This window comes from Stenella coeruleoalba (assembly GCF_951394435.1).
Source record: "Stenella coeruleoalba genome assembly, chromosome: 17".
Classification (NCBI taxonomy): domain Eukaryota; kingdom Metazoa; phylum Chordata; class Mammalia; order Artiodactyla; family Delphinidae; genus Stenella; species Stenella coeruleoalba.
The window spans coordinates 39,778,071-39,802,319 of NC_137163.1; the positions used below are offsets into that span (position 1 = coordinate 39,778,071).

A 24,249-nucleotide genomic window follows, 5' to 3' on the forward strand; every position below is an offset into this window, starting at 1 on the left:
ATTTGTTTCTAATCTGCTTTTTCTCTCTGACTACTCATTAAATTTCTTTTCCTTTGTTATTTTGCAGCTTCACTGCAATGTAACTAGATATATAGATATAGATATAGATACAATGTTTGCGTCTTTCCTGCTTGGAACTTAGTGATTCCTAAATCATAGGATGTGTGTCTTTTATCTGTTTTGGAAAATTTTCACTGTTATCTCTTAGAATATTATCCATTTTTCATTTTCATGGCCACTCTCTCTGTAACTCTGATTACATGTATGTTGGACATTTGCTTTCATGTTATGACCCATGATTTTTGATGTTTCCTTCATGGTTACCATATCTTTGACATTGGTATGCATCTGGTCATTTCTGTAGGGCCATCCTATAATTCAGTCCTCCTCTTGAGTTGTATGGAATCTGCTTTTAAAACTAACCGAGTTTATTTCAATTATGCTTTTCAAGTCTATAATTTCTTCTTCAAATGTGCCTTATCATCACTGAGAGTCTCTAAACTCATACTTTCAGTACTGTTTTATTTTCCTTTAAACTTATAAAATATGCTCTTTCTCTAGTCTATATTTGAATATCATAAGTCTTTGTATGCTTGATATTTGTTTATTTGTTTCAACTATTGGGTATTTCTGCTGATTCTCAGCCATGTTTCTTGTTCCCACATCTGTTTTGTAATGTTTAACTGTTGAGTTGTTTATCTGATATACTTTTATCTGAATGAATTCTTAGAGGCATGAAGTTGAGAGTTCTTTCACCCACATAAGATTTATACCTGCTTCTGGAATCCACCTTTAAACCTATTATTTTCTAATAATTTTGTTTTAAGATAAAATAAGCAAATTTCCCATGTAAATTAGGATTTACCTCTAGTTCACTGAAGATGTGGCCCTTTTTGTTAGGTACTGTCTTGGCTTCATATGCAGGTCTTTTATGTGACTCCTTACATTATATGGACACCAATATTTGTTCCCTGCTACCTATGAGGCCATTAAAACGTAATCTCTGGATCACCAGAAATCCACAGGTGCCCAGAAAGCAGTCATGGCCTTTTCTCCCAGGATTTATGCTTTTGTTTCATGTTTGAGTGCTGGGGATTTCCTTACTCTGTTGCCAGCTCAACCATGTAATGAATAGTTTTTTCTAAACACTTTATATAGTATCTGAGATTATTCTGTAGTGTAAGGCTTTGCAGAATATCAAGTTTGTAAAACTGCCAAAAATGGAAATCTAATTTATTATTTTTAAACTTTGCCTAAATTAGAACAGTTCCTTTTTTAGATGACTAAGTTATTTTCTATTAAAAATTCCTTATAATAAAAATATGTTTCTGTAAAACAGAAAATTACAAAAACTTCATAGAAAGAGAATATTGCTGAAAATTTTACCACTTCCCCAAAATATTCATGTGTTAGGTTAAACCATTCAAAATAGTCCTTCTATAGGTCAAAATTAACTTTACATGGTTCAAATAAATATTTCCTTCCAGTGTTTTTTTCAATAACTGTGTTATATAGTTAAAGTAATAAGTTATATATAGTCTTATATATTTTTCCCTTTGTAGAAACATTTCCCCATTAAACTTCTCACAATAGCTTGCTTATACAATACTTATATACATGATATTTAGCATAATTGTTTTAATCATTTCTCTATTTTCAGACATTTAAATTGTTTTCACATTTTTATATAGCTAATACTATCGTGAACATCTTTATGCATAGAGCAATTTTCTGAATTTTGTATTTTCTCTTAGAATGGAGAAATGGAAATGAAATTGCTGATTTAGAAGCTTAAAGTTTTTAAGAATCTTATTACCTATCAGCAAATTACACTCCCACTTGCAGATGTAAAATATCAGAATAGAATATTTGGAGTCTCTCTCAGTTTCCTAATTTGGTATTTCAACATCTCATTAGAAAAGTCATGTGATGCTTTATAGCTCTAACCTACATCTCACCTATTGAGATGTGTTCTCATTTTCATATTATCTGTTCTTGGTTTAAATATCACCCAGATACTCACCACATTTTGTGTAATTACTGAAAGAATCTCATCCAACTTCCGTTAGGAATTTTTTCAAAAGTACTATAAAAGTCAAATTACTTAAATCTACCTAAATTAACTCTTCAAAGAGATATGCCAATTCTCACCAAAGGCCTAAAATTTAGTTCCAAGCAAGTGTCGAGATTTCATTTCATTTCCATTTGTGGAAACACCATTTTGTTCCTCTCTCCAAAATTCTTCTCTATGTAACACAAAAGGCAATAACTCATACATTTTTTTCTCACTAGACTGTTTCAATAACAATAATAAGAGCTACTTTTTATTGGGTGCCTAATCTATGCCAGGAATCATGTTAGGCACTTTACATGATCTCTAATTCCCATAATAAACTTGCAAAGTATCATCATGCTCTCTTGATATCTGAGAAAAACTGAGTCTCAGAGAGGTTAAAGAGCCATGGAAAATAAAGGGTGGGATCAGAGTTGAAGTGGATTTGGCCAAAGTCAAGCCTTCCTCTACAGAAATATAAACAAGCACACACTGGTCAAAGTTATGGCTCAATAAAGCAGGAGAGGGGGTCTCTTTTGTGCAGCACACCAGATGTCTTGGGGCAACAAAAGGAGCCATGGACATAATGGGTCACCCTTTATGTCATAGATAGAATTTAAAGGCCACTATAAAGAAACCTAGCTAACCACTCTCACCACTTTTATTATAGAAGTCCTAGCCACAGAAGTCAGACAAGAAAAAGAAACGAAACTGAAACAGTTGCTGAGAAACAAACAAAAAAGTTGAGAAAATGAATGCATAGTCTGAAGATGGTTTTCCCAATGGCTAAGTTTAATCAGCTAATAACACCCAAGAACAGCACGGCTAAGCTAGTTTTTTTATTCAATGCCATATTCAAGTGATGTTGTTTCACAGCTTTAATAGCCCTGTCAACATTCATCAGGGAATCAGTGCAGCCCTCCAGAATCCTGCCATAAAAACACAGTGGATTTTTTAAATTAGAGTTGTGCAACCTTCAGCACACCCCAACTCTATGTTGAATTATGTGTCTCACTCTCACCTTAAGCTCACCAAGATTCAGAGGAATCCAAGGGAAGCAGAGAGGGGTCAACATGGGCCCAGATGAACAAATGTATTTTCATAGGTTTCACAGTAAACTTTTAACTCTTGATGCCATGGCTTTTTTTTTTTTTTTTTTTTACATCTTTATTGGAGTATAATTGCATTACAATAGTGTGTTAGTTTCTGCTTTATAACAAACTGAATCAGTTATACATATACATATGTTCCCATATCTCTTCCCTCTTGCATCTCCCTCCCTCCGACCCTCCCTATCCCACCCCCCTCTAGGTGGTCACAAAGCACCGAGCTGATCTCCCTGTGCTATGCGGCTGCTTCCCACTAGCTATCTACTTTACATTTGGTAGTGTATATATGTCCATGTCACTCTCTCACTTTGCCACAGCTTCCCCTTCCCCTTCCCCATATCCTCAAGTCCATTCTCTAGTAGGTCTGTGTCTTTATTCCTGTCTGTCTTACACCTAGGTTCTTCATGACATTTTTTCCCCCTAGATTTCATATATATGTGTTAGCATACGGTATTTGTCTTTCTCTTTCTGACGTACTTCACTCTGTATGACAGACTCTAGGTCCATCCACCTCACTACAAGTAACTCAATTTCGTTTCTTTTTATGGCTGGGTAATATTCCATTGTATATATGTGACACATCTTCTTCATCCATTCATCTGTTGATGAATGGTTGCTTCCATGTCCTGGCTATTGTAAATAGAGCTGCAATGAACATTTTGGTACATGACTCTTTTTGAATTATGGTTTTCTCAGGGCATATGCCTAGTAGTGGGATTGCTGGGTCATATGGTAGCTCTATTTTGAGTTTTTTAAGGAACCTCTGTACTGTTCTCCACAGTGGCTGTATCAATTTACATTCCCACCAACAGTGCAAGAAGGTTCCCTTTTCTCCACACCCTCTCCAGCATTTATTGTTTCTAGATTTTTTGATGATGGCCATTCTGACTGGTGTGAGATGATATCTCATTGTAGTTTTGATTTGCATTTCTCTAATGATTAATGATGTTGAGCATTCATTCATGTCTTTGTTGGCAGTCTGTATATCTTCTTTGGAGAAATGTCTATTTAGGTCTTCTGCCCATTTTTGGATTGGGTTGTTTGGTTTTTTGATATTGAGCTGCATGAGCTGCTTGTAAATTTTGGAGATTAATCCTTTGTCTGTTGCTTCATTTGCAAATATTTTCTCCCATTCTGAGGGTTGTCTTTTGGTCTTGTTTATGGTTTCCTTTGCTGTGCAAAAGCTTTGAAGTTTCATTAGGTCCCATTTGTTTATTTTTGTTTTTATTTCCATTTCTCTAGGAGGTGGGTCAAAAAGAATCTTGCTGTGATTTATGTCATAGAGTGTTCTGCCTATGTTTTCATCTAAGAGTTTGATAGTTTCTGGTCTTACATTTAGGTCTTTAATCCATTTAGAGCTTATTTTCGTGTATGGTGTTAGGGAGTGATCTAATCTCATACTTTTACATGTAGCTGTCCAGTTTTCCCAGCACCACTTATTGAAGAAGCTGTCCTTTCTCCACTGTATATTCCTGCCTCCTTTATCAAACATAAGGTGACCATATGTGTGTGGGTTTATCTCTGGGATTTCTATCATGTTCTATTGATCTATATTTCTGCTTTTGTGCCAGTACCATACTGTCTTGATTACTGTAGCTTTGAGGTATCGTCTGAAGTCAGGGAGCCTGATTCCTCCAGCTCCGTTTTCATTCTCAAGACGGCTTTGGCTATTCGGGGTCTTTTGTGTTTCCATACAAATTGTGAAATTTTTTGTTCTAGTTCTGTGAAAAATGCCAGTGGTAGTTTGATAGGGATTGCATTGAATCTGTAGATTGCTTTGTGTAGTAGAGTCATTTTCACAATGTTGATTCTTCCAATCCAAGAACAGGGTATGTCTCTCCATCTATTTGTATCATTTTTAATTTCTTTCATCAGTGTCTTATAATTTTCTGCATACAGGTCTTTTGTCTCCTTAGGTAGGTTTATTCCTAGATATTTTATTCTTTTTGTTGCAGTGGTAAATGGGAGTGTTTTCTTGATTTCACTTTCAGATTTTTCATCATTAGTGTATAGGAATGCAAGAGATTTCTGTGCATTAATTTTGTATCCTGCTACTTTACCAAATTCATTGATTAGTTCTAGTAGTTTTCTGGTAGCATCTTTAGGATTCTCTATGTCCAAAATATAGCAGAGGGAGGAACACTCCCAAACTGATTCTACGAGGCCACCATCACCCCGATACCAAAACCAGACAAAGATGTCACAAAGAAAGATGCCATGGCTTTTAAAAAAATGAATAAATTATGGTAGGAAAATCTAACTCTCACCAACATGACACTTGTTAGGTAATGTATATGCTGGACACAAGTTCTGTGAAACATAGAAAAGTAGATGTAAATTCAAGATTCTGGTGGCATCAAGGTTGCTATATGCATGTACATACACACATATAGCACCTGCACAGAGAATGTTATTCAGGCAGGAAATTGGGAGCCTAATTTAATTTGTCAGCTTTATTATTTTTTAAAAAAATGATAATATTTACCAAATGTCTTGCATCCATGTTTTTATTAAAAATATAATGAGTTTTCTGTGATTATCATCCCTGGTTTTTGAATGGATCTGTGTACTCACTGAAAATCTACAGCTGGAGGTATTAGGAAAGAGGAGGGTATTCAACAGCAAAGTATAGACACTTGCTGCTTTTCCTAAAAACCTGATTGCAGAATCGTAGATACTTTGCTATTAAAACCACAATACATTGGGCTTCCCTGGTGGTGCAGTGGTTAAGAATCCGCCTGCCAGTGCAGGGGGCACAGGTTCGAGCCCTTGTCCGGGAAGATCCCACATGCCACGGAGCAACTAAGCCCGTGTGCCACAACTACTGAGCCTGTGCTCTAGAGCCCATGAGCCACAACTACTGAGCCCGCGAGCCACACTACTGAAGCCCATGTGCCTAGAGCCCTGTGCTCTGCAACAAGAGAAGCCACCGCAATGAGAAGCCTGTGCACCACAATGAAGAGTAGCCCCTGCTCACCAAGACTAGAGAAAGCCCATGCACAGCAACAAGGACCCAACCCAGACAAAATTAAATAAATAAATAAATAAAATTTGAAAAAAAAAAAAACAAACATAAAACCACAATACATTATGTTGATGGTCACTTCTGGGTTTGAAGCTTCCATTTTCCATGAATTAAATGGAAAAAGTTTGTTCTTTTTATTTTTGCAATTCACTACTCAGGGGCTGTATTCAAAAATAAATAGCTCTAGGCAACTATAGGAAGGAAACTTCCAGTTTAACTGATATGAGATCCATTTGCTAAATATGCGGGTAAATTAAGTTTTTAAATTATACAATGTAAAAATAAATAGCTCTTACAATGGCAAGAAATAGAAAAATGCATACTCTGAATCTCCACCTATTAGCGATATTTTTGCCATAGCTCTCATTTTCTCTAAGATTAAACAATATGTTAAACATGATTTGGTCTTTTTTTAAGTTTATATTTACTATAAATCAATTATCTTGAATTTGATCTCAAATTTAATTTTTCTTCAAATAAACATATACAGCATCGAGTAGTATAGATATAAAAAAAAAACAACGACTTTCCTCACTTACTCTACTCAGAGTATGCCAATCATGAAATCAAAATTCTGTTTCATTTTTAAAAATAAACCAAAACTTTTTATAAAATGTTTCTTTCCAAAAATTCATGTACAAATTTTGACCTCACTTTTGTAATTTTCCTTGGCAAAATTTCTGGAATAAATTAATCAAATGCAACCCTCCACAGGAAAACACTTCCAAAAAATAACTTCCTCCACTGAAATGGAATCTACAGAATGACAAGTGACTTCTCCACTTAACAATGTAAAATTTAATGCTTATTTGCCAAAATATTCGTTTTTATTGATAAAAGGAGACTTTGATTGGCAATTCATTAGATATGTGAAATAATTTATTTCCTGTTATATACCAAATATTCAGGTACAAATATATCTGAATATCTAGAATAGATGCATTGGAAAGAGAAGAGCAAATCTGAGGTCATATTTTTATTCAGGATAGTAATCTAAGAATATTCCTACCTTTTGATAAATTAGGCTTGAGGCCAAAGTGGAATAAAACAGGTAAGGAAATTAAACTTGTTAAATTTTTTGTAATTGTTGTAATGGGAAGTAACATCTCATAAACTTGTCTAGGAAGAAAATTCTGACCTCCTGTAATAAAGTCAATATGTGCAGAGAAATGTCACGAGTGTCAAATTAAGGGTTGATCTGTCTTCCCTGGAAGAAATACCAGGCCACCTTTCGTCAAGGACTAATTTCATAAATGAGCCTAGCAGGTAGTTACCCAACCTGTATGTTCTGAAAACTCTAGCAATGCTGCCTTTCTCAAAACATCTTTCCAGTGTCTGTTACTGGTACTTAAAATACACCATTAGAAGATTATTATCCTCCTTTCATGTTTTGTCCCATGCTAAAATATAAATACTACAGAGAATAATAATATATGAAGCTTATCAGTCATTTCTGTCTTCATGGTGATGAGTTGTTAATTGAAGAGATAAATAAAGTTGGAAATAATCATCTGTAATGGGAAAGGAAATGCTGTAAAGGTAGAAGGCCCTGGAAGATTCTGGAAGGCACTGGGAATTATGGGAGGTCACGGGGAGAGAAGGGAAGGCAATTTTTTAAACTTTTTATTTTATATTGGAGTATAGTTGATTAACAAGGTTGTGCTGGTTTCAGGTGTACAGCAAAGTGATTCAGCTATACATATACATGAATCTATTCTTTTTCAACTTCTTTTCCCATTTAGGTTATTATATAATATTGACCAGATTTTCCTGTACTATACAGTAGGTCCTTGTCGGTTATCAATTTTAAATATAAGGAAGGCAATTAAGCCAATGGAAGCTTCACAGTTTCTATTTAAATGGAGTTATAATCCTCCTGGGGCATAGCTGCATGGGGTGAAATGTTGCTGGTTGGGTCAAACTCTGCTTCTAAGAGCTAGGAAGATAACACAAGTAAGGTCTTTTGAAACAGAAAATAAAGTATAAAATAGCTAAGAAAACAAACCATTTTTTGATTTGAAAATATGATCCTCAAAGAGTCAGGATCTACAGACATCTGTAACTGCATTTCTTTTCCTGTGTCTACAACATCATTAGAAGGCAAGAAACCCAACAGCAACTCTTTCAGAGGAGGGTCCAAGGGAACATAACATAAGTATTTCTCTAAGTGTGTTCCATGGAATACTTAAGTGGATAGATGCTAGAGTGATGAGTGGGAGGGAGTTCTTTAGATAAGTAAGTTTGAGAAAAGCTTTACACCATAGGTCTCTCTTAGAGGGTTAAAACATGTGTATGGCAGAGACTATTGCATATTCATGAAAATCCATCTCCTTGTTCTCCAGATCACATTTCCCAGCATTCATTTGCAGTTAGGTGTGGCCATGTGCTGGGTTCCAGACAATGGGATGTGCTTTCTCGGTAGAAGTCATGTGTACTACTCTCTGGATTGGCCCATAAAACCTCCCATGCACCATCTTCCTTGCTCTTTGCTCCTTCCAAATGTCTGGAATGGAATAATTCTGGGGTGATCTGAGGACCTCTTCATTCAGGATGATGAAATTGATGGACGGTGAGTGGCTTTATGAATTACCTTTTGGAGGCAGCCACCTAATCAAGAGCTCTACTGTTGGACCATGTCATGAGCCAGAAATATATCTTATAATGTTAAGCCACTGAGATTTCAGTATTTTTTCCTATTACAATGCTTTAGGTATTTATCCTAACTAATAAAATGCTTTGCATCTTAAACGTTTGAAAGGCATTGCAGTTAAAAAATCATATTTACTTTTATTAAACCCAATATTTTCAACTGATTTAATCACAGTACCTTTATGGTTTTGTTTTGTTTTTACTTTAACAACTATTAGCTAGTAGAACTATTAGTTTTTCTATTGGGGAAAAACTATATCTTTCTTTAGGGAAGACCCACTAAGCCTTTCTTCACTCCCTCTAGCCTTCTAGAAGTTTATTCTAGCTAGAAGAGAAGGAGAGGACTAAGAAACAAACTATGGCCAGGATTATGGGGATGTACAGCACCAGGGATTTTAATTATAAACTCACCCACAGAGCCATGTTAGGTATTCCAACGCAGAATTAACTAGGTGAGTGCAGAGAACAGAGGCATATGGTCTCTGAGGAAGCAGCTCAGAGACAGCCTCTCCCACAACTGGGAGCTGGGCCTGGCCCAGGGGAACTTTGCCTTCATCCACGAGGACTTTGATGTCAAAGAGACCTTCTTCAATTTCTCCAAGGGGGAAGTGACTGACCCCTTTTGACCCTGTTCTCATCAAGGTGAACATTTTCCACCTGGACAAGTACAAACAACTCAAGTCAAGGTGCCCATCATGTACTGGGCAGGCAAGTTTGCCTCCACAGTTGATAAGAATTTTCATTGCCACATCCTCAAACTGCCTTATTGAGGAAATGCCACCATGCTGGTGGTCCTCATGGAGAAGATGGGTGACCATCTTGCCCTTGAAGACTACCTGACCACAGACCTGGTGGACACACAGCTCAAAAACATGAAAACCAGAAAAATAGAAGTTTTCTTTCCAAAGTTCAAATTAGATCAGAAGTATGAGGTGCATCTACAGGGACTGAGGAATATGTAAAACACAGCATGGAAAGGCAATCAGCACAATCCAGGTGGTGGGGAATAATTTGCAAGAGAAAAATATTCCATTTCTTTGACAAATTAGTTATAAGGGAAAAAAGGAAGTGGGAGTGGTCTATATATTGAAAAAGCCGTAAGAAATATATCTGCCATTTGCAATGTGTTGTCTTTATCTAGATCATGATTCAAACAAACTATAGTGAAATATGACATTTGTGAGAGAATAATTTAACAGTGGATACTATTAAGTATTCTTAATAATACCTGACAATTGTATTGAATTTATGATCATAAAAAGTGTTTAGGGACTTCCCTGGTGGCGCAGTGATTAAGATTCCGTGCTCCCAATGCAGGTTCTCGGGTTCGATCCCTGGTCGGGGAACTAGATCCCGCCTGCAGCAGCTAAGAGTTTGCATACCACAACTAAGGAGCCAGTGAGCTGCAACTAAGGAGCCCGCCTGCCACAACTAAGAGCCAGTGCAACCAAATATATATATATAAAAATTTAAAAAAAGAGTCTTTATCTTCTAAAAAAAGGCTGAGGTACATGAACTGCTGAAGGAGATGGGAATCAGCAGAATCTTCTCACCCTGGGCTGACCTGAGTGAACTCTCAGTTACTGCGAGAAATATTAAAATAACCAAGGTTTTACAAAGAGCAATGATTGAGGTTAGTAAGGAACTGAAGCAGTGGCGGGAAACCTGTCAGAAATCACTGCTTATTCCATGCCTCCCATCATCAAAGTGGACCGACCATTTCATTTCATGATCTGTGGAGAAACCTCTAGAATGCTGTTATTTCTGGGCAGGGTGGTGAATCCAACTCTCCTGTGACCTATGACATGCATGAGTATTTAGAACTATAGCAAATGTTGAATCTGAGGTGTTTGAACCCACACAGGACGGTGGCACTGGGTGTCGAAAAGAGAGAGTGTCCCCCCTTGTCCTCAAATGCTAGTTTGAGTCGTTCTGAGATAAATCTCAGTATTAAATTCAAACTTATTTTAAGGAGAAAAAAATAAAGTAAAAGGAGGGGAAAAAGCGAGAATCATATATAGAATCTAAGGACTGGTGAGAAGAGACAAGTGTGGTGACAAGGTTCTAATTTTTTTAAATTTTGCCTTACTTTCCTCTTTTCATATAAGGAATCATTATACAGGAATAGTAATTACTAATAATGGCCTTGTTCAGTTACTTTAATAAAAATACCTATTGTGATCTTGTATCTATTAGGACTCTATCAGAATGAGCAACTCAAATGAAGGGGATTTATTGGCCTCAGAGGCAGGACAAACCTTAGTACTGGTTTGCTCCAACTGCTCTTTTGGCCTTGCTGTTCTTCCTCCTGTGAGATAAGCAGCATTTTCAGTTTGCTTTCCATTGCGGTAGCAAGAACTGCAGTGGTTCTAGGGTTTGCATCCATACATCAGAGGAGAACTTATTTCCCCCAAGAAAACTTCACCCACATTGTGTTGATCTAATGTAGGTTAACACCCCGTCTGTTTTTTCTTTTTAACATCTTTATTGGAGTATAATTGCTTTACAATGGTGTGTTAGTTTCTGCTTTATAACGAAGTGAATCAGTTATACATATACATATGTCCCCATATCTCTTCTCTCTTGCGTCTCCCTCCCTCCCACCCTCCCTATCCCACCCCTCTAGGTGGTCACAAAGCACGGAGCTGGTCTCCCTGTGCTATGTGGTTGCTTCCCACTAGCTATCTATTTTACGTTTGGTAGTGTATATATGTCCATGCCACTCTCTTACTTTGTCCCAGCTTACCCTTCCCCCTCCCTGTATCCTCAACTGCATTCTCTAGTAGGTCTGTGTCTTTTTTCTTGTCTTGCCCCTAGGTTCTTCATGACATTTTTTTTTTTTTAGATTCCATATATATGTGTTAGCATACGGTTTTTATTTTTCTCTTTCTGACGTACTTCACTCTGTATGACAGACTCTAGGTCCATCCACCTCACTACAAATAACTCAATTTCATTTCTTTTTATGGCTGGGTAATATTCCATTGTATATATGTGCCACATCTTCTTCATCCATTCATCTGTTGATGGACACTTAGGTTGCTTCCATGTCCTGGCTATTGTAAATAGAGCTGCAATGAACATTTTGGTACATGACTCTTTTTGAATTATGGTTTTCTCAGGGCATATGCCCAGTAGTGGGATTGCTGGGTCGTATGGTAGCTCTATTTTGAGTTTTTTAAGGAACCTCCATACTGTTCTCCACAGTGGCTGTATCAATTTACATTCCCACAAACAGTGCAAGAGGGTTCCCTTTTCTCCACACCCTCTCCAGCATTTATTGTTTGTAGACTTTTTGATGATGGCCATTCTGACTGAACACCCCTTCTTGTACCTGCACAAATTCCAGTGTTTGGGAAAATGCCGTATACTGATTGACTTGTGTTTGCGTAACCTGGACCAGTAACTGTGGCAAAAGGGACCATCTGATTAAACTACACAAGTCAGGCCCCTCACTTGTAGCTGGTGGTAGGTTAAATCCTTCCCCACACCATATGGCTGTCACACAACAGGGGAGAGGTGGAATTATTGATGAAGGGACAATCACAGATCAAATTTTGAATAAATTATATAATAATAAGAGTTAACACTTACATACCAGACACTTACTATATACCAGGCACTATTCTAAATGTTTAAATATAAAATAAAAATATAATTAACTCATTAAATTAGTTAACTCACAGCAACACCATAAAATAGGCACTATATTAACCTCACTTTACAAATGAGGAAACTGAGGCATAGGTAGATTTTTGTTTTGTTTTGTTTTGTTTTGCCCAAAATCAAAGCATGTAGATAACAGAGATTGGCTTTGATTCTATACAGTCAAGATTAACATATACATATGTAAGTATACACTTAATAATATGTATAAATACATTTATGCTTTTACACACATATATACTTATACACATATTTATACCACATACACACACTCACTCACACACACTCACATATTGGATAAGTCCAGCTCTTCAGATCTTATGATTATAACAAAGGTGCCATCTGGTGTTAGAACCCTCTAATTGCAGAAAAAGCACCCAAGTGGAAATGAAGACCCTCAAACAATAGAAACTTAACTTCAAAGTAGTCTAAAATCCTAACATCAGAGCTCTGTCTCTCTCTTTGAGGCATCCTTATCATGCCTGAAAACACATTTAACCTTTCACAGTGTTGCTTCCAGCTGGCCCTGCATACTTATTCTCTATATGACCTGTGAAAACCACTCCTGAATGGAAATCATTTCATTCTCATGTCCATGGAAAGAGCATAACACGGAATTTTTTAAATTTGGGGATAAAATGAGTTGTCCTATATTACACACCAAGTCCTCCCATCAGTCCAGCCCTGTGCCTACGTCTGCCTGTCCCAAGTGGCTGACTTTGGAGGCAACATGGTACTTTTTTTCCTCTTTCAGTTAGTGGATAAAATGTGATGACTGCAAATCTTTCCCAGGACATGGGAGTACATTGTGGCAGAATCCCCTGTTTAATTTCTCTAACTGCTTTGTTAAACTTGGGACTTGATATTGGTCTGACATAGTGGGGGAGCTCTCCAGGGATGATACCTTGGATAGAAACCCAACCCTGTGTTTTCTCTTCTCTTTCAGAATAATTAATTCTAGATTTTTGAAACTACTTCCATAATTAACCTTGAATTGAAACAAGGTCACCAGGAGCAGTACCCTCTAGCCCACACCTTCTTGTCAGCCTGGGTAAGACTGTAACTTACCCAGTCAGAATTTCCTCCAGTTAATGATTTAATAAGCCTTCTGGTAAACCAAAGGAGCAACTTAATATGCTCACACTGACTCCTCTCCTTAAAAGTGCTATTAAATATAGAGTGCCTGCCTCACTCTCAAGGGAGCACCCTATTAAAATAAATGATTAGTTACTATACACACACACACACACACACTCATTCACACAGACTCACAAACAAGAGTCCAACACTGTAGGCTTAACCTTTGGGCTGCTGAACATCAAGTTTCTCATAGCACGTAAGGTGTTAATAGTGTGGTGTTATTTCAATGCATTCAAGTGAGCTGAAAGTTTTTGGCAAAATAGAACCTTCTCTTAGTTCATATTCAAGTAACAAAGGTTGCACAAATGCAGATTACACAATTTCACAGCTGTATAACATCAGCATGTTTTTAAAAAGACATGAAAGAGACAGTGCTGAGCAGAAGTTCACTGATACATGGCAAGCAGTGTGGTTTTCAAAGGTTTTCCCTTGAATCAGTATCTCATTAAATGGTTTGGCAATAAGGATTTATCATAATCAGTGTGAACTGCAAATATTCTAAGGTCATGAGCTTTTCAGTGGGTAACAAGTGTCATTAAAGGAGCCCCCGTTCTACTCAAAAGCTGCTTCTGCTCCTTTGGTCTGTTGGTAGACCCCAAACCTTGCTTCCGGGAACTTAGGTCCAGAGCTCTATACACAAGTCAGGGATAAAGAAGTAATGATATTTACATACTCTTTCTTTACATAATCTGGAAGACTCAGAGTTCAAACTACCTATTTTAACAAGAGACTATGAAAATATTTCTTCAACACCAGTGAAAATTCTGCACCTAATTAACATTTTTATTTCTTAACCTTTTCAGTTCAGCTGAGTTCTCTTTTTGGAGTAAACTCTCCCCCTTGATTACAAGGGCCATTCATGAACCTACCTGTCAGGGAGTCTTCAGTGTTCTTTTGTCGGCTAAGATACCATATCACCCCACTATTCCTCCTGCCAGACACAGTCCTACCATCTCCCTTCTGCCCTAGACTCCTTGTACAATAACCAAGGTCTGAAGACCTGAATTCAAGTTCTAAAATGAACAAATAATGAGGGAACTTTCTGCCATGATGGAAATATTCAATTTCTTGCTTTGAGCAGTAGAGAGAAGAGTTTATAGACATTTCAAAACTCATTGAAATAAATACTTAATACCTATGCTTTCTTTGTATATAAATTAGACCTCAATTTTTTTTAAATGAGCAAATATCCTCTATACCCATTAGGAAATTCTCTTTGGGGGACATGAGTTTATTGCCCTCTATGGAACACCCATCTATCTGGGCCAAAACTGAAAGAAGCACAGGCCTTATTTTCAGGTTGGGCTCTGTGACTGTGTTGATGATGGAGGCTCCTAAAGAGAAACCTTAGTGACTCATGACCCAAGTCCAGAGATGACACCACCTTCAGGATAAGAATGTGAAGGCGTGCAATGTCTCCCCTCCAAAATGCCTCGTATTTACACACAGAATGTTATGACTCCTTAGACATGGTAGAAAAAAGTAACTTCTGCTGAAGACTCAGTCTTGTAACACCCAAAAAAGTCCTGTGAGGAGAAGGTATAAGGAAGGATCTAACTCTAATTATGCTGCCATTCCAGGACCCGCCAGCCTGCCTCTCATTCTGGTTACCTCCAAGTAATGGCAAGCATCTATTGAGCACTACGTACTAGATGTAGTTCTAGATACTTGACTTGTATTAACTCACCTAATCATCACATCTTCTTTAGTTGGTACAGAGGAGAAGAGTAGAAGGACGGAATGTGCTATGGTGTGATTGCCTTACCTACCTCGACAACTTGATCTTCTTTCTCCTTTCCCACCATTTCCTCATGAAATCAAAGAAATGGGGATAAGCATGATCTCTGAAGCGCAAGTCGAGAATGGAAACAGGACAAAGGCAGCCAGGAGCATAGGTCACTTCCACAGTTAGAATCAGAAGGAACCCCAGGAGTGGCATGTGAAGGGCAGAGAAGTATACTCTACCTTGTGGGCACATTTCCTGCAGAGAATTTAAAAACAATAATAAAGTTGATCTGCATTTTATTATCACCATGTGTTGATAACTCTAAACAATATCAATGAGAAGCTACTGTTTTCCCCCCAAAATCTTTTGTCTAAGTTCTAAACCATTATTATAGTTTCCATTGAGTTTTACCATTAATATGCAAACCTGAAATTAGTACATTTTTATTAGTTAGTCTTTAGTAGTTATTGTATTATGCATAAAGTTAATTCAGAAAACTCCTAGTTATATAGTCAGCCCTCAACACATGTGGACTAAGCTACACACATTGGTTTTGAGAGTAAGTTGGTAATAGTTCAGAATGAATCTTTCAAGCTCACTTTGGGCACAGTTCACCTCTCCAACCCCATGGTACTACACATTCCTGTGTTTATGCAGTAAATAAAAATAAACAATGACATCACAGTGATTGTAAAGGCAAAGAAAGAGAACTTGAAATACTTTAATTTGGCATTTGGTGTGGGCACTTGAAGTTTTTATTTTTTGGAACTTTCAGAAAAAGTCAATTCATTCATTCCAGTATTACTTCCTTGTTGGAAAATGCTGCAGAATGTAAGTATAAGAGTGAAAAGGCTTTCCCAGGGAAGATGAAGCTATGCCCACAGAAAGACACAAAAGAAAATATGGTACAAGAGAATCAGTGCAAATTTTATTCTCGTTGATGCAGTTTTTCTTTTCTGTTATTTTTTTTTCTGATGTAAAGCTTTAGATGAGATTAATCAAACACAAAAATATTTGCAAACAACCAGCATCAGCTTTGAACAATGCATAGTGAGACATCAAGCTTTAAAATGGATTCTTTTAGACAACTAACACAGATCGCGTAAGGCTATTAACCATGCAACAAAAAATATAGGGAAATGGACATTTCTTAGAAAACAGAATGAAATTTCGAAGAATGCCAGGAGAAACCACAAAAAAAGGCAGCTCTTACATTGCCAGAAGCAATTAAACAATAATATATGAATCCCACAATCATTTTCACCAAGAACTAGACACTTATTCTAAAGCCATTGATCAAAAATTGTCCATTTCCTTTGTCACTTAGCTACTTTTAAATGATTTTTGCAGAAGAATTAAAACTTTGGAAGTTCTCACCAGAAATAATAGAGATTTCTGATAAATTTTCTAGTGAAGATATTTTAGTGGAGATATTTCTGCTGAGAGGTATTTGAAAGGCATATACCCAGAGAAAACCGTAATTCAAAAAGACATATGCACCCCAATGTTCATTGCATCACTATTTATAATAGCCAGGTCATGGAAGCAACCTAAATGCCCATCGACAGATGAATGGATAAGGAAGATGTGGTATATATGTACAATGGAATATTACTCAGCCATAAAAAGGAATGAAATTGGGTCATTTGTAGAGACTTAGATGGATCTAGAGACTGTCATACAGAGTGAAGTAAGTCAGAAAGAGAAAAAAAATATTGCATATTAACGCATATATGTGCAAACTAGAAAAATGGTACAGATGAACCTGTTTGCAAGGCAGGAATAGAGTCACAGACATAGAGAAAAAACATATGGATGCCAAGGAGGGAAAGGGGGGTGGGTGGGATGAATGGGAGATTGGGATTGACATATATACACTAATATGTATGAAATAGATAACTAATGAGAACCTGCCGTATAGCACAGGGAACTCTACTTAGTGCTCTGTGGTGACCTAAATGGGAAGGAAATCCAGAAAAGAGGGGATGTATGTATACAAATGACTGATTCACTTCACTGTACAGTAGAAGCTAACACAACATTATAAAACAACTATACCCCAATAGAAAAAAAAAAAAAAAAGAAAGACACTAGAAATGTGTCTGAATGAAAAAAAAAAACAGTATTGCAATTTCTAGAATATTGTGTTTGGGATTTTTATGAATTTCTACCAAATTTATCCTATGTGTGAGACTTTTCTATTTGTATACATGTTGTTTCACATGAAAAAAATTGAAATTGAAGTTAATAAAGTGTTCTTCCATAAGATAGGATGGCAAATCTGGTCGTACTATTTTTGGAACGTGAATATGCAAAGAAGATAAGCTTGTCATTGACAAATTTGCAGAAGTTAAAGCTCAGAAATAGAAACTGTAATACTATTATTCATTACAGTTTCAGAAAAACATAGGTATAAGGATTTTCCCTTCCCCCCAAAAAATATATTACTATAGTTAAAGTCTTACTCCATTACTTTTTCCTTTTTGTACTGTATGTAATATTTATTTTCACTAGTATGATTATATACATATACATCAAGAGAGTTAAATTTTCACAGTGTTTCTTTTCTGGCTATTATTATTATTTAGCTCATTACTTAGTTTAGCGTAGAGAAGGAAGATTTTTTAAAAAAATAATCCTCTGTGAGTGTTAAACATACTACAAACGTCACTGAAGCCAGTTATAAAAACCCAGGTATAAAACTGGAAGTGAATTGTGGACAGACCTGTGGTCTGACATCCTTTTTTATTATCTAATATCTAGTGTATTATAATAGCTTCCAACATTTTAAAATATTTCTCTTTACTCCATATTTACCCTTTATGTTCCTGGCAGACCCATCAACCAAATGTTCATGGCGAAAGTCAGCAGTGACTCCAAAATTTGTATATAAGAGGAGCTTTCTTAGAAGTGTCCATCTGCTTGAAGGGGACATCAGAGGCCTTGTCTAAGGACGAATTTGCTTAGCAAGGGCAAGGGTTTAACTAATATGCTTATTTGGAGGCATAGGAGGTAGGGAGGAACAGGTGGGAAGGAGTCAAAAGCCAGCTTTCCTGTCTACTGCTGAGTGATCGTATGGAGGTGTACTAACTCCACAAGTCCAGAGATCAGGAACCCCAGGTGAAATCCAGCGTATCAGCTAATCATGTGATTGTGGACAAGTTTTTACTCTCAGTCTCCTCATCTGAAAAATGATGGGGTTGGGCCTAGATGTTCTTTAAAGCCCCTTCCAACCATAACATTCAATGGTTATGACTCATTTGCCATGGCAGTCTTCAACTATGGATGGCCCTAGATTTATGCCAAATTTACATTGCATCAAAGTGGAGAGACAAACAGCCACAGAGCCAGAGACTATGAGTTAATCGGCAAGCCACAGTTGGATAAATGAGAAAGTATCAGGTTCCTGTTTAAGAGACCAGGTGTTTTACATAGTGTGTGTTGTTCTTCCATAAACTTTGGCTTCTTAGATCATGTCTACATTCACAAGTCCTTCTGTAAACCGTGTCACTATCAACTGAGACAAACACTTAAGTTTTCTCTTTCTGTGTCACCTGGAACTCCTTTAATCCCACTGGACAAAAATTGGGTAGAAGTAATTTTAAAAATTGCTGCATATCAGTCTAGTTTACACAACAAATATTTCCATATGGGCAGGAGCCAGTTTTCTGGTATTTGGAGGACAGGCCAGATCTCAGAGTGGTCTTTTAACTCAAAAACCAAATGTGGGGTGAGCTCATTCACTGGAACTTTGTTAAGGAGAATTCATTTCATTTCCTTGGCATAAATTAAGCTGTAGTGAACGAGTGAAAGATTCCACCACCTTTCACTGAGATGGTAAATTGAGCTCTGCAGTGGAGGTCAGAAAGAGACCTGGGCCCTCTGGAGAATGTGGAGGAAGTGGGACCCGATGGCGTGTGTTGGTTTCCCAGCTGGAAGGCAGGGAGAATCAAACAAGTGGCCAGTGAAACTGCAGGCCTACATCCTTCAGTGGGAGAAGAGCTAGTGAGAATCTCTGGATCCTGCCCAGGCTGCAGTGGGGGAAAGAGGAGAAGGGAGAGACTTGTCTACAGGAGAAGGAGGTGTGCCTACTTCACAGCCCTCTTCTCGGACTGGAGACACCCCTACCAAGGGCAAGGAGTAGTCCTGGGGGCCCCTCTGTCTCTGGTGAGTGCAGGCTGGCTTCTGGGGCCTCCAGGCAAGGAAGAGCCTCCATTGCCAGCTCCTCTGCTTGTTGAACCCTTCGAATGTGGATGCGCCATGGGCTTTCTCCTCAGACTTCTGGGGTCCTCAGAGTCCCCATCTCTCAGAGCAGCTTCCAACTCCCACATCTGTAGTCAGTTGCCATCTGCGTAACACCAAAACTCCTCAGCCGTGGCTCAGCCCAAACCATTCTCCTGTGAGCTATACTCCCAAAACCCAGCAGCTTACTGTACCTCTCCACACCTTTAGGTACCCCCAAATCCTACCTGAATCCAACCTAGATATCTGCACACTCACACAAGCCCTGTGTCCTCTCAGAATATGCCATCAACACCCTTTCACTCACCTGCCTCAGAAACCAGAAATTCAACCTCATCACAACCCCATCCAATTAGTCACATCATCATATAGACTTCATTTCCTTACAGTCGCAAATTTATTTTTCCCTCTCCGTTCCCACCACCACTGAATTAATTCAGTCCCTCACCACTCATTTCCTGGAGTAGTGCACCACCTCCAACTACCAATAGTGACCCTGCTGCCAATCTTGTTCCTTCCAATGAGATCTCCATGTGCTCGCAGAATGAGCTTTCAGAAATGCATATATAATCCCGTTACTCCCCTGCTTAAAACCCTTTGATGATGCCTAAAACAAAGTCAAAAGGCAAATGATAAAATGGGAGCAAATATGTGCATCACATATGATAAAGAGTTAACATCCCTAATATATTCAGAATGCCCATACATTGGTGAGAAGACAAACAGAAACATGGGCAAAGGCTATAAACAGGTCTTTCATCCACTAGGAATGAAATGATCAACAAACCTATGATAAGAACCTGCTGTATAGCATAGGGAACTCTATTCAATACTCTATAATGGCCTATATGGGAAAAGAATCTAAAAAAAAAAGAGTGGACATATGTATATGTATAACTGATTCACTTTGCTGTACACCTGAAACTAACACAACATTGTAAATCAACTATACTCCAATAAAAATAATAATAAAAATAAAAACCTATGAAAAATGTGTGAGCTCTCATCGTCAAGCAAACGCAAATCAAAAGAACTATGAGGGGGCTTCCCTGGCGGCACAGTGGTTGAGAGTCCACCTGCCGATGCAGGGGACACGGGTTCGTGCCCCGGTCCGGGAAGATCCCACATGCCGCGGAGCAGCTGGGCCCGTGAGCCATGGCCGCTGAGCCTGCGCGTCCGGAGCCAGTGCTCCGCAACGGGAGAGGCCACAGCAGTGGGAGGCCCGCGTACCGCAAAAAAAAAAAAAAAAAAAAGAAAGAAAAAGAACTATGAGATTCTACTTTTTCACCTTATAAGATTGGCACAAATTAAGTTTGAGAACATCTAGGAAGATGTGAAGAGGGTATGAGGACTTATGCATTCTCATATATTTCCACAAGCTTTATGAAAAGTAGTCTGCCAGGATATGTTCAGATTTAAAAAGGAATGGAACATTCAGGGCAGCTATCACACCTAGAACTATTTCCAACAAAAAGAAAAGTACCAATATGTAAGAATATTGGTATATGAACGTTTATTACAGCACTGTTTGTAACAGCAGAAAAACTAGAAACAACCTGAATGACCTTCAATAGAAAAAAAAGTTAAATAAAATACATTCATACTATGGAAGAATATTATGCAGCCATTTAAAAGAAATGAATGATCAAAATGTATTATCATGGAAGGGTATCCATAATGTATTATTAAGTTTTAAAAAGGCAGGTTACAAAGCAATGCGTATAGCCTTATCTTGTATTTGTGAAAATTAAGCAGTCATATATTTGCACATATTTATTTTATAATCAAGACGTGAAAGAATGTATACCACGGGGGAAACGGAGGTGGAGGCTAGAAGAGATTTTTAAAATATAGCTCTGATTGTTTAACATTCATTTTTCTTCATCCCAGGGCCCTGTGTATTTTCTTCACAGCATGCCATCATCACAGTCCATAACGAATTTCTTATGTCTATTTCTAACATGGGCTTTGTCTATCTCTTTCCAATAGAATATAAATTTTTTGAGAACAGAGACCCATACCCATCTTGGTAACCACTAACTCCTCATCTTACAGGGCCTGGCACTTAAAAATACTTATTGATTCCATATATATGTGTTAGCATACGGTATTTGTTTTTCTCTTTCTGATACTCCAATAAAGATTTTTAAAATAAATAAAATAAAGTTAATAAGCTAAAAAATACTTATTGAATTGGTTTATTAATTAATAATTCAATGGTTTCTGTAATTAAAAAAAGAAATTAAAAGGTCAAACTCCTATAATGGCTACTTGCAGTTTCTGGAATAAAAGCTTGGAGCACATTCATTCATCATCAGCTTCCTGGCTTTCTCTGCAGCTTCACCTCCCCGCTCCCCTCACCATGGCCCCCCATTCTGCCCCAGGAGTTCTTCTCTTCAAGGCTAAGATTCCTTGAGGGCAGGGACCATGGCTTACTAGATTTTGGATCCCTATGCCTTATACAGTGCCCAATATGTTATAGTTCCTCAGGGAATGTTTGTTAAATGATCACTTCAATTGCAGACGGGGGAGGAGGGGAATGAATGAAATGGCTTAGACCTGAAGGAGGGGATCCCCTCTCAATGGGAGCTGCCTTGCCTTACAAGCTCTGGGACCTTGGGAAAATCACTTATAAAATGGATATAACTACAACATTAACCCCTTTACAGGGTTATTAGTACGCAGTGAGATAGCAGGCGTGAATGTATAGTGTAAACTTTAAAGAACTGTACATATATTGCTATTTTTATTAGATAGATATAGATAGATAGGCTTAATGTCACATTTATTTCTCTAAATCAAATTTAATCTGTACCAGATGCCACTGAATAGCAAGAAATTCAATTTCATTATTGTTGGTGTTTCCTTCCACTGCCCCCAGCATCATTCAGAAGTGCCAAGTGCCTTTCCCTGGTCATCATATTTAAAGAGGGCCCTCTCATCATCAGCTCCTACAGCTCACTGTGAATATGCTTATGGTCCAAGCCCAGGAAGTCCTCATGTAGACAGGAGGCCCTGTGCTTCCATGCCAATCTGGGACATGCAGTTTTGCCCCGGCTGGGAGCTCTGGCATCTGGAGGCCAATCTGACCAGGTGGTCCATGAAGCTTTCCCTTCTAGGGTCCTGGCAGCACCGTGAGGAGCCAGGATGCTGTTCGTAGCTCAAGAACCCATAGGCTGGCACCCATTGGCAGCTTTGGAAATAGCTCTTCCTTTCCCAAGTTGACCACCATCTCCACCCTGCCAGCATGCTTCTCTCCCTCTCTGAACAAACATAGCACAATCTCCTCACAGACAAGTCTCCAAGCAACTTCTAAGATCCCTGAGACAAGGGAACGCAAAGATCTGGTTACCTTCCTAAAGCCAAAAGAAGGACAGAGCAAACATTAAGAGCCCTTGAAATTAGTCTGACACCTTATCATTATTAAAACAATAATCAGGATAGAGGAATAATAGGAAACCTACTATAATGCAGTTGACTACAATTCCTGTGAAAGCTTTCTCTTAAATAACTCCCAAAACTATAGCTTAAGAATTTGAAAAGGACCCGTGAGAGGGCTCACCTAGTTCAAAATGTAAAGTAACTCTTTCCAACATTCTTGCTACAGTTATCACGGTAGAAAAAATACCCTCATGCAATTCTGACCAGATGATTCTCTTCTTAAAATAGGATTTAAAATCACTGAAGAAATCTGTTGTCTTGGGTGCTCCCTGTTCAAAAGAAGGAATTTTGCTCCAAAAGAATGCACTTTTCTTTGCCCCTCACTTATACTTAAGCTTGCTGTGCCAGCTTTTCTGTAGGCGATTCTGTGATACGTCTCTGCTCTCAGTGAATTGTGGTACATTCATCAGCACCCCAAGAATTCTCAGTCAAGATGTGCTATCTTTGATAGTAGAGGACCCTGCTTAAAGAATGAGTTATCCAGTGGCTCCCCTGCCTTGGGATCTCATGCAAAGCTTGGTCACCTGCTTTAGTGCATAGAGTTCCTTTCACGATGATGTATCACCACTTTTCTGATATCCAAGGTTATCGCTGTTTGCTATAGGTTCAAGGTGCTTTTTTCCATGTCACATCGTCCCATAGATACAAATAGGAAGTTGTGATACACAATTGAATTTGGATGTCCTGGAACCGGACCTTAACTGATTCAAAGTAGAATCTGTGAACAGCTCCCTAGCCCATTGTCCAGTGTGTATACTGTTGCCACAATGTCTCAGCCATGTGACCTTGGCCAAGACACAATCCGGTCATACTTCAGATGCCTTATCTACAAAACAGGAGAGTAACTCCACGCAGCTTAAAGCTAAGTAGCTAGACCAAAAGCCTGCAGAATCAACTACATTATACTGTATATGATAATAATTTCACAGATGTAATCTCATAAGATGTCTTCCAGTTCTAAAATCTAATATATCATTTACTGGTGAGTTGTGTTTTGCTTTGAGTCTCAGTTTGCTCTTGCATAAAACGAAAATAATAATCCCTGCTTGAATCACAAGATTATTGTAAAGAGGATTATATAAAATAAACTATGCAAATATATTTTGAAAAGTACAAAGCATTTTTTTTAAATTGAAGTATAGTTGACTTACAATATTATATTAGTTTCAGGTGTTGCAACATAGTGATTCAATATTTT

General features: G+C 37.9%; 1 pseudogene across 1 annotated transcript; it reads left to right on the forward strand.

Moving 5' to 3' along the window:
- The first annotated feature begins 6,429 nt into the window (after nt 1-6,429).
- Nucleotides 6,430-10,739, forward strand: LOC307176352 (protein Z-dependent protease inhibitor-like; annotated as a pseudogene). Its single transcript has 3 exons — nt 6,430-6,435; nt 9,289-9,768; nt 10,344-10,739. The product of its transcript is annotated as a protein Z-dependent protease inhibitor-like (transcript).
- The last annotated feature ends 13,510 nt before the right edge of the window (nt 10,740-24,249 follow it).